The sequence below is a fragment of the Mustela putorius genome, unplaced genomic scaffold (assembly GCF_011764305.1).
Source record: "Mustela putorius furo isolate JIRA1106 unplaced genomic scaffold, ASM1176430v1.1 tig00003846_pilon_pilon_pilon, whole genome shotgun sequence".
NCBI classification, from domain to species: Eukaryota; Metazoa; Chordata; class Mammalia; order Carnivora; family Mustelidae; genus Mustela; species Mustela putorius.
Genome location: NW_025421999.1, coordinates 12,864,361 through 12,875,487, shown reverse-complemented (window position 1 = coordinate 12,875,487; position 11,127 = coordinate 12,864,361). Strand labels below are relative to the sequence as shown.

General features: G+C 45.2%; 1 long non-coding RNA gene across 1 annotated transcript; it reads right to left on the bottom strand.

Annotated features, from left to right (window-relative positions):
* Positions 1–1,228: 1,228 nt before the first annotated feature.
* LOC123387188 lies at positions 1,229–10,711 on the bottom strand. The gene is made up of 3 exons (XR_006601507.1): positions 10,504–10,711; positions 9,311–9,583; positions 1,229–1,941 (listed from the first exon to the last, which is right to left on the bottom strand). It is a non-coding gene; the product is annotated as an uncharacterized LOC123387188 (long non-coding RNA).
* Positions 10,712–11,127: the final 416 nt, after the last annotated feature.

Here is an 11,127-nt window from a genome sequence, read left to right as displayed (position 1 = left end):
GACCCAGGAGGAAAGGAGATAGCAACCCTATCAGCTTCCTTTAAACAGCACTAGGATAAAATCCTTTTACCTTCTGCTAGTGCACTCTCTCCCATTGTTGGTGGGAAGGTTAAGTTGGAACAGACATTGCAGAATAGACAATATCAATCAAGAGCCTTAAAAATGCTTATGCCCTATGACCTATGTATTCTACTGCCTGAAATCATTTATAAATAAGAAACCAAAAATACTGAAAGAAAATGTGAAATATTAGATATAATTTTTAAATGAAGTATTCAATAATAGGAAAACAAACAGCGAAATACCATACAATTGTTATAAATTTTTACAAAGAATTTACATCCACGTGGGAAATATTTATGAAGGTAAAATGAAACAAAGTTCAGGACATAAAATTGTATTTGTACTTTGATCGCAACTATATCAAACACAATCTGTACACAGAATAAAAGCCTGGAGGAAAATATACTTAAAATGTATATAGTTAGCTATTTCTGGTTGGGACCATTGGTGATTTTTTTTTCCCCATATACTTTTCTATATTTTCCAAAGGTCCATATTAAGCATATATTCTTTAATAATGGGAAAGTAACCTATATAAATTCCATCTCCTTAATTTTTCTGCCAAATTTTCTGATTCCTTCGACTTTAAGAGAGGTGATTTGTATTTAGTTCAAAGCTGCAATAGATTATTACATAACTGATTATAAATGTGTCAAAAGCCCAGGGGAAGGAGAAATAAACATTCAGCGAAAATTTAGAAAGACTTTGAAAACTCCTCCATTTGAATATCCTTTGCTTTTGCTGCTCTTGTGTGGGAAAGAGGAAGCAGGGGATCTTAGCGTCAGGAAGTGATGTCGAACATTTTAGCTGATTATGAGTGCTAGAAAGGCAAATTAAACCCTTCCCTTTAATTGGCTGTAATCGGTTAAACAAGGTAATAGACCACCTGTGGCTAAGATGGGGCCAAGTCCTGAGGAGCCCTTGAGACCACAGCTTTGGCACTGAGCTGCCCTAAGGTCAGCTGGGATGGGCTTTTGATTCCATATCAAGTTTCTCAGACGACGCCACAAAGAAACATTCAATCAAAACCTAAGTGTATGATTTGGTTTAGAATATTTTTATAAAAGGAAGAAAAGTATGCAATTAAAAATTATTGAAGAATTTATTTTAAAAAATAATCAACAACCAAGCAAGCAACCAAGCAACCAAGCAAGGGCTTCTCTCAGCATTTCACGTACAATTGACTTATTAACAAGCCTGTGGGGTAGATTCTGTTGGTATCATCATAATCATCCCCAGTTTGCAGACAAGGAAACTGAAGCACAGAGGAAGAAAGATTGGGTCACACAGTTTGTAGTGGTGTAGCTGGGACTTGAACCCAGAAAGACTGACTTCATCATCTACATTCCTAACCACTATACTATGTTACTTCTCAAGATCTCCCTCAAGATCATATGCTGTGCTAGTTACCTGTGAGTCGATCTAGACCAAAGAAACAGAAAAGGCTTGTTTCAGATTTCTCAGAAAGAGAAGCCAATTTCCCTCCCATCCCGTATGGATCAAAAAAAAGCCATCTGTTGATGTGATAGGAAGTCAATCCTGTGAATGGCAGAGTGGAAAGGCAAGGAATGTTGGGCTGCCGAACTCACCCTACAGCAGGTCCCAACCTTAAGTTTTCTGTCCAGAGAATACATTTCTTTTGTTTTTGCCAGCGTAAGGAAGGGTGTCAATTATCTGTGTTGGAAATCATCCCCAATGATCTATTTTGCACATTCAAACAATCATCAAGTCCACTCAATATTTTAAAACCCACATACTCCACCCCCCGCCTCCAATCCCCATATCTCACAGTGATTCTGTTCAGGCCACCACTGAGGTCTCATCTGAATTACTGCAAAGCCTTCTTTCACCAAAATCCCTTGGTTCATCTGAATAGGCCTGAAGACAAAGTCAGAAAAAGAATGTGAAAGATTGAGGCTAGGGCAGGCACAGTAAGAATTTCCCCCATCTGGTCATAGGGGGAGCTTTGAAGTCTGCCATGCCTCAGCCCAACCCAAAAGGCATAAGAGGAAGCTACCTTCCATTCTTGGCCCCTTTGATCTTGTGGGCCTTGTGCTGTGTGGATGTTGAGACCACCTACCTGTGGTCATATCCTTATCTGTGGTATATCCTGTCCATGGTTTGCCAGCTGCCTTGGCAGTAACCCCGAATGGCACAACCTCAGCTAGTCCAAGTTGTGGTTCTTGCCTGCCTTTGGACCGGGACCAGCTGTTATGGTCAGTTCACTTGGATATTCAGTCATACACACTGGGGCCACCAAGCCAGGTAACGTGGTTATTTCTGTCCATCCTAATTTCACTTCAATTCTACACATGATTGTTGAGTGCCTTCTTCATGCTGGGCACATGCTAGGTCTTAAAAGGGCAGAGATGGAGAATGTCCTGCTTTTTTGTACCTTACTATTTGACACACAGTGGTGCTCAAAAATATTTAAGCGAATCAAAGAAATATAAAATGGTGAGTATGTTTTAGTCTGCACTCCAGCAGCTCACAATCAGTTGAAGAGATAAAACCAGGGGTGCCTGGGTGGCTCAGTTGGTTAAGCAGCTGCCTTCAGCTCAGGTCATAATCCTAGGGTTCTGGCATCAAGCCCCAAACCAGGCTCCTTGCTCAGTGGGGAGCCTGCTTCTCCCTCTCCCTACGCCTGCTACCCTGCCTGCTTGTGCTGTCTCACTCTCTCTGTCAAGTAGATAAATAAAATCTTGAAAAAAAAAATAACAACAAGAAGAGATAAACCCAAAGTCAGGCTACCACAAAGCTCACTGGTATATAAAATGCAAAAATAAAAACAACAATGTCTATCAAGACTCAGCCAATGTTCCAAGAGCTGACACATATTCACTTATTTAATCTGCACAGCAACTTTTGACATAGGCACTCATGTTATCGACCCTTTACATAGGACGAAACAGAAACTCAAGACAGGTCAGGAAAGTTGCCCAGAATCACATAGCTGGTAACATGAAGAAGACGAATTGGAGAATAGGAAAGGGAAATACCTATTTAGTTGGGAATCTGAAAAAGCAGCCATGGAAAAATGAGTTTTGATCTAGATCTTCGGGATGAGTAGGTCTTCAACATACTGGTGAGGGTGCTTGTGTGTATATTCTAGATTACAGAATAGCATGAGTAAAGACTTAGAAGGGGAGATTACAGGGTATATTCCAAGAACAACAAATAATCCCACATGGCTGAGTGTAGGGGGTGCAAAGGAGGCGGCTGTGGTGAGAAGTCAAATGGGCTAGATGGTTGGTCACTCAATCGTGGAGGGTCTCTAGAGGCACAGCAAGCTTTCAGTCCTTCCTGTTTCAGTCCCTCATTTCTTCAGGAATCTCCCAGCCCCTCTTCAACCCAAGTACTTCAGGTGATGTTTATCCAATACCCATGTGCAGGGTAGTCCCTAATTTACTTAAGCCAACCAACACTTTCCATTCCTCTGGCCACAAAGATGGGGTCCAGGTTGGGCCAGAGACCTACACCGATCCAATCAAGCAAATCTCAGGATTCTTGCCCAGTGTCCTGAGACAGCATTCTCTCCCTTTGGAAGTATTCTGGGAAGTTTGCAGTCCTCCAAGCTGTTGGCTTCTTCCTGCAAGCCCAGGACTAGCCCATGCCAGTACAGAATGAAGCCGGCACCAGCACAGGAAGCACGGTAGGCAGACACAAAGAAACTCAGTCCTGAATCATATCACTGAGCCTCGGGATTAAACCATCCCATAGCCAGTCCTTCCATCTCTGGACCTTCCCATGACATGAACCTAAAAAGTAAATTTTTTTTTAAAGATTTTATTTATTTGACAGACAGAGATCACAAGTAGGCAAGGAGGCAGGCAGAGAAAGAGGAGGAAGCAAGCTTCCCGCTGAGCAGAGAGCCCGATGTGGGTCTCGATCCCAGGACCCTGGGATCATGACCTGAGCCGAAGGCAGAGGCTTTAACCCACTGAGCCACCCAGGTGCCCCAAAAGTGAATTTTTTATTTAAGCAGCTTGAGTCCAGCTTTTTATTATTTGCAATAGAAAGAGGGCTAACTCATAAAGTCTTCATGTTAGGTCATGTGGTTTTCCAGTATTATTCTGAGAAGTGGTATAGAAAGGTCACATTGTGGCCATCTGGAGGGGACAGTGGTTAGGGAGTCTCGAGGAAGAGGGATGGCTAGCGGCCCAGTGAGACTTCATGGAGACTTTCAGCACTGACAGTGGACACAGGGGAAGATGTGAAAGAAGAGGCATTTATGCAAAGTTTATTTAAAATAGGCTAGGGGTTGAAATCATCATTTGTTCTATTTCATTCTACAGCAATGGACACTTGTGTTGGAAAAATAACTCTTCAGCTCATCGGGGTGCCAAAGTCTGTGTATTCCTCTCTTCCCTACAGAAAGAAGACGAAGGAAAAAGGAGACTTCCTAGTTATTGTTCCATTATCCAATTTAAGTATTGACTTTGTACCATTCATTCCTTCATCATATTCTGTGCTAACTAGCTCACCATGTCCGGCGCTTCCATCCTTCATAAATGTGCAGCCTGATATCACCTCCCTCGTAATCATCAAGTAGCCCAGTTCCGTGTACTTCGCTCCTTTCTATCTCCCTTCGTATGTCAGAACTTGGAACTCCTCTGCCTAGCAGAGGCCATATGCACAGTTCCCTCCATTGCATTTCACAGCTCTCAGTGGCCACGGCCCCGCTGTGTATAGGCGGCTGGATGTGTGCCATCTCGGCAGGGAGGGGGCCCCAGGAATATGCAGTGCAGCCCTGCACCTCCAACACAAGGCTTGAAGGGGGTTCTCTCCTGCCACTTCCAGCGCTGCCCCTTGGTGTGATGTAGGACAAGCTACTGACGCTTCTGAGTCTGGGGATGGTCCGCTGTCGTACTCTCAGCTACCAAACTCTCTTCCGTTTATCCCTTCCCATCTATTCTCTGCGGAGGAAGAGGGAAGATAGGAGTGAATCAAGGACTCGTCCCTGGGCTGAGCATCGATGGGCAAGGGCTCACTCTCTAAAGAGTACTGATGTTTAAACTGCAAATCTCTCAGGGCCAGACACTCAGGACAGGTCCCAGGCCCCTGAAGCAGAGCTGTTCTGCTCTGATGACGTGAAAGAAGCCAGGCCTGCACCAGGCTTAAAAGGAGTCTCCTCTTCCTCTCCTTGGCTTATCTCCCATTTTCTTGGACCGTTCTCTCCTGGGACTCAGAGCAGGAAAACAGGGAGCCGAGAATTAAATGTAGCTTGCTGGCAAGCACTGAGAAAGCGCGTTGGCCTACTTGTCTCACTGCTGCTTCTGCCTGGTCACAAGGAGCCCTCCAAGCAGTCCAGCCTGTCTCCCAGGGGGACACACTGGTATTTGGGGGCAAACCCTCGTTTGGCTTCAGCATAGACATAGCTAAGAACAGAGAGAGGACAGTTTTGAGAGTCTAGCTGCTTTCAACCTTTTGCTACCTCAACAGAACTACCCAGAGTTAAGAAGAGCACCATCTTCGGGGCGCCTGGGTGGCTCAGCTGGTTGAGCAACTGCCTTCGGCTCAGGTCACGGTCCTGGAGTCCCGGGGTCGAGTCCCGCATCGGGCTCCCAGCTCCATGGGGAGTCTGCTTCTCCCTCTGACCTTCTCGCCTCTCATGTTCTCTCTCACTGTCTCTCTCTCAAATAAATAAATAAATATTTAAAAAAAAAAAAAAGAAGAGCACCATCTTCTAGGGTTATTATTATAATTAAATGAGATGGCACCAGAGGAAATATTTTGAACTCTCCAAAAATGTAAGGCCATCATCTTAAATTCTAAACTCTTTCCATTCAGGTTTGCTCCTTTGTTAACTGTTTAAAGCTAGAAGTGAAGCTTTGAGGGATGGCGAAATAAAAAATGTGTGGGAAAAAATGGCAAACCAGGACCGTAGCCACGGGAAAGGGAAAACGTCCCTTTAACTTTATAATTAACCGTTCAGCACTGAAATGCTCTATAAAGTTAAAACAGTGTTAAAACTCTTCTGGGTCTTATTACTGATTTTCTAAATCTGCAGAAAGCAGAAAGATTCTTTTGGTGTGTTCTCCCATTGACATAGTAGAACTGTTTTACCCTAACATCATACAACTAACTGTTCCAGTTCAGAATCTGTGTAGGGACATCATTTCTAGCAGCAAACGGGCCTCTCCTGCATCATACCGACTCTACCCTGCCTACCCTGCTGTTCACATCTGTTTTGTTGAGTACACTTGCTAACCCGCGTGCAGTACACAAGTAGAAACTGTGGCCCTGACCCCCGGGGGCTTTTCCTTCAGGCAGCTGTCATTGATCTTAAGAGACACAAAGACACAGAAATCTCAGCCAGTCTCCTAGATATAGGGCAAACATCATGTCTCCACCAACATAAACAACTAAACATGTTGAGGTTTTATGTAAAGTCTAAACTTCTGAAAGCACAGCCCGCATCTTTGGGGGAAAAGGAACCCCAGCAGGAATGGAAATTCTGGCAATGAAATCCCAGCAGTTGTTCTGGCTTCAAGGCAGTCAATGAATAGGCGCCTAGAGGTCCTTAGAGCCAGACAGAAAAACCAGCTGGATAACCGTACAGCCAAGAGATCTCTTTGGGATTTCTCCAAAGCCTCATCATTGTCTTGACCTCGGTGCTATGCACCCCACTTTCCTTCCCAAGGGGTCCCTTGGTGAATGCTGTGCCATCAAAGGGCGGAGTCTTTCTCTTGTCTTCTGTGCCTCTAGGTGGAGGTCTCCAGGGGATTCCATGCTAGAATGCACACCAGAGCCTGAAGGAAAGGGGCAGAGCACATGTTCACCCCTTTCCCTGGCCACCAGCGCCATCCGGCCCCCTGCCTTCCGCGTGGCAGCAGCGCACGCACAAAGCTGGGGACCAATTTGCTGACGCCATCTCTGAGGAGACTCACAGTACCAGAGGACAGTGGACTTGCTGGCTCTTGTCAACTGTCCTGCACCACATACAGAAAAAACTTCAAGGCACAGGCCTCCTGGGAAGGGGTCCGCTCCAGCATGTCCCTTGTCATTTGCTTGTCCCACTACTACGTTCTAAGCATCTACAGTATGCCAGACCCTTCTGGGCTCTAGACATCTATGGGTGATTACAAACACCTCATGCTTGGCCCGGTCCCACAGCCACCTGGAGAGGCCCTGTCCCCCTTGAGGTCAAGCGTCCTCACCAGTGAGGGGTCCATTTCCTTGTTCCTGAACCATAAGGGCAAGTCTCACTCGAGAACACTAACATCTAACAGTAAAACCATTCATTTTTCTCAGCACAAGGCTCTCTAATAACATACTGTGGAGAGTACTTTTCCATTTAGCGGGACTCCAGGCCTGCCCTTCCTTGCACGGAGGTGCGAGAGGCTCCTTCCTGCTCGCCTGAGGCCAAGCGTTGCCTCTAACTCACCGAGAAAATGGCACTCCAATGAAATCCTTTGGATTCAGATTATCTAAAAGGGAGCCGAGAGTAGTTAGCGGTTGGGGTGGGGTGACTTCTGTCAGCATTTTAACACAGAGTGGAAAGATACGGACAGTTTCTGGGCCGGATTCAAAAAAACATCCCTTGATTAAATTTGCATTTCCCACATAAGCAATTGTAATCACCCCCAACTAAATTATAGTAAATTCCATTCTGTCACAGGATCTGAATCAATGAGTTTTGCCGAATTTCTGTTTTGTGGGGGTGGGGGGAGGGGACATTGGCGGTGGGGGGGCTCACTAAGGCTGAGAGACCTGAGGGGGTCACCTCTTTCCACACCAGTTCACCATAGAACTCACTCAGTCCAAAGCTACCCGGGGCCATGGTTTCCAAATTAATGGCCAAAGCCACAGAACTTCATAGGTTCACCAGCACTTTTTTTTTTTTTTAAAGAACAAGAATAGAGTGGACGATACCAGAGCGCTAAGTATTGTAAGTATAGTAAGCCAAGTATTGTTTTGTGAAACTTCTGTTTTAGGTAAGAGGGTAGGTAGGTGATTCATGATTATTGTGGTCTGGGTCACAAAGCAGAATGCATTTCTACTCAGAATCTGGTCAGAGGGGACAGAGGATGGGCAAAGTGTTGCCCATCACGATTTTTGAATTAAGATATCATCGGCATATAACCTCATCTTAGTCTCAGGTGCACAACATAATGATTCAGTATTTGCATGCAATGCCTAATGATCCCCACAATAAGGAGAGCTAACATCCATCAGCATGAAGAGTTACAGAGTTTTTTGGCTTATGATGAGAAGTTTCAAGATTTACTATCTTAGCAATGTTTCCAGTATACAGTAGAGTGTTTTTAACTATAGTCACCTTGCTGGGCATCATATCCCCAGACTTGCTTGTTTTATAATTGGATGTTTGTACTTTTTAACCCCGTTGGCCTACTCTCCCCTAACCTCTCATCTCTGGAAACCACCCATCTGTTTGTTCTCTGGATCTGTATCTCTTTACCATGGAGGCCTCCCTTTCCCACTTGGCTATTTTTAAAAAGATTTCATTTATTTATTTGACACAGAGAGAGAGAGAAAGAGAGAGCACATAAGCAGGGAGAGCAGCAGGCAGAGGGAGAGGGAGAAGCAGGCTCCCCCCTGAGCAAGGAGCCCAACGTGGGACTGAATCATGACCTCAGCCGAAGGCAGCCGCTTCACTGACTGAGCCACTCAGGCGTCCCTCCACTTCACTATTTTTAAATGTGAGAGGTTTTAAAAGGAGCCTCTCGCACCTTATGTTTTTAATTTTTTTTTTTTCAGTGTGGCCCAATAAACAGTGTGCTTCGCTTTTCATTCTCTTACATTCAGATTCCCCAAAACTGCCAAACAGTCTCTTCCTACCCGGGCAGGATTTTACCTGCCCCGAAGAGGCGATTTCAGATACCATAATTTGAAGAACTTAACAAACTTATTGCACACACGCACACACACACAAACACACACACTTTTTTTTTTCTTTTTCTGGTCAAGGTAGCAAATGGTAGAATGTTTTTAGGATTTGGCCTGAGATTCATGAGAGTCCCAGGCACGGTGGTGCCCACTATTTTCAGGCTTCTAGAATGCTGCATATTTGCAAAAGCCCTCTGTGGCCGTAGCCGGACTGACCATTCGGGCTCCAGCGTGTGCCGAGGCTGAAACAGACCCACTTGCAGTAACTTGGCTGCAGGCAATGGGTTAATCCTCCTGGGCTGACGCCTGACATCCTGCAAACCACACACTGCCCCTCACAGCTGTCTGAGCATTTCATGAGCCTGACAAGAAGCATTTACGTCTGACTAAAGCTCACCTGTTGCAATGTGACTCCCCTTCATTCATTCACTCTGTCGCAAGTTTACCAGAGAGTTTTGAAGCCCCCACGGGGGGCTCACCGTTGCACGGGGCTCTCCGGAAGCCGGGGTGCAGGGGCTCACAGCCCCCACAGAGACGTCACACTCATAAATCTCAAGGCCAGGCTGTCACTTGCGTGATGAAGGCAACGGAACTTTTGGTGCACAGGAAAGGGACGAAACGGGTTGGCCTCAGGAGGTCTTTCTGGGCTCACGGTGACGCTGGTTATGACCTGTTGGAGATGGAGATGGAGAATAGTTGGGTAACTTTCTCTAAACTTCTCTTTGAGTCTGGTTCAATATTCTAAATTAATTTTTCTTTTTATATCCAACGTTTAGCCCTTCCGTCAACTCCATTACTGAAATCTGTTTATTCTCCATCTCTCCCTCTACAAGGAGATAACCTCTCTGAAAGGAGGGACTTGATCTATTTTGTTCCCTTGCTTTTCAACGTTTGGTACAGTACCTGGCAGTCAATACTTGTTCAATAAATATATGTGGCCCATTTTCCTGGGGCTTCATTAAGCACTAATGTCTAAATTGCATTTCTGAAACAAAATAAAATATAAAATACAATACAATAAAATGGGGTGCCTGGGTGGCTCAGTGGGTTGAGCCTCAGCCTTCGGTTTGGGTCATGATCTCAGGGTTCTGGACTGGAGCTCCTCATCAGGCTCTCCGCTCAGCAGGGAGCCTGTTTCCCCCCTCTCTCTGCCTGCTTCTCTGCCTGCTTGTGGTCTCTCTCTCTTTCTGTCAAATAAATAAATGAAATCTTTAAAAATAAAATAAAATAAAATGAGTTCCTCTTACAAATAACAAAACAGATAGCTCACTCTTTCCCACCATTGCAATATCTCTATCCCCACCAACTCTCTCCTGCTCATTTCTGAGCATTCCCGAAACTGTCTTTAATGCACTCAGGAATAAATTGCTGTAGGTATGGCCACCAATTAGAGACCTCAAAAAGCCGAGGGGAGGGTCTGCATTCTCTGATGCCCTCCATGCATCAGGGCCATGGCTGTGAGCCATGAAGGGGAAGGAACACCTCCTCTTCCCCTTGTGCAACCTGTATTATGTATACATCAAGGCAATGTAACTTTGTGCCCTATATTTGGAGGATTTGTACAAAAAAAATACTTCCATATTTACTTACAACATCTTATCTCCCCTGGATTCAGACATGAGTCCATGAAGAGCTCACCCAAAGGCACGGGGCAGTATTCAGTATCTCTTCTCCTGCAGAGCTTTGAAACTTTGATATTGGGCTGAACTTGGAAGCCCAACTCTTGTTCAGGGTGACAGATTCCCAGGAGACTATTCATGCCCCCTACAGAAGAAACCACTTGGTTAGCCCATCAGCCATTACTAGACACACCTAGACTCTAGTAACCACGCTCAACCTTGAGCTTGAGAGACACCACTAAATCTCTTCTTTAAAATAGAAACTCAGGCAGGCATAGAAACTTACCATGAGCCTGACCAGACCTGCATATATGTCGTTCATATTTTTTATAATATTTGGAGCTTGTGTGTGGCCAGGAAGCTTGGCCAGGAAGCCACAAACCCACATGACATGACCAGCGGCTGGAGCCTGTGAGAGGACACTTAGCTTCTCTCTCACCCGTGGACATTCTGCCAGTTGAGCTATTGCAAAGGCAGCTTTGAGAGTGAGTAGGGACCTAACAGAAGACACCATCAATCCTACCCATGTAGCTGCTGTGACCAGACCCACTGCTGGTCCTCAGATCAGGACCATTCACTCAACAGTGTCCCAACA